Source organism: Aquarana catesbeiana, linkage group LG02 (assembly GCF_042186555.1).
Source record: "Aquarana catesbeiana isolate 2022-GZ linkage group LG02, ASM4218655v1, whole genome shotgun sequence".
Taxonomy (NCBI): Eukaryota; Metazoa; Chordata; class Amphibia; order Anura; family Ranidae; genus Aquarana; species Aquarana catesbeiana.
In genome coordinates, this window is record NC_133325.1 from 11,090,859 (window position 1) to 11,091,331 (window position 473).

A 473-nucleotide genomic window follows, 5' to 3' on the forward strand; every position below is an offset into this window, starting at 1 on the left:
CCTCAGAACCCCTGAGCTACCTCGTCCCCGGTCTCACAGAGCTCCTTCATTCCAGGGGTCAGTGCCCCCCCCCCCCCATGTTCCTGGGTCCCACCAGCCCTCAGAACCCCAGAGCTCCTTCATTCCAGGGGGTCAGCGCCCCCACCCCATGTTCCTGGGTCCCACCAGCCCTCAGAACCCCTGAGCTACCTCGTCCCCGGTCTCACAGAGCTCCTTCATTCCAGGGGTCAGTGCCCGCCCCCCCCCCATGTTCCTGGGTCCCCAACATGGGTCTCACTTCATTTCTATGAAGTACACACCCAACATTGACAGTGGGCTTCAGGAAGTTTAGAGTGAAGGTCAGAGGACACAGCCTGGTGCTGAGTGTCGATCGGCAATGTCTGATCCTACAGGAACACCTTATATGATATGACTGTCCTCAGTTCTCACATGGTGACCCCCAACTATCCATAGGACAAAGGCACACTTCACTT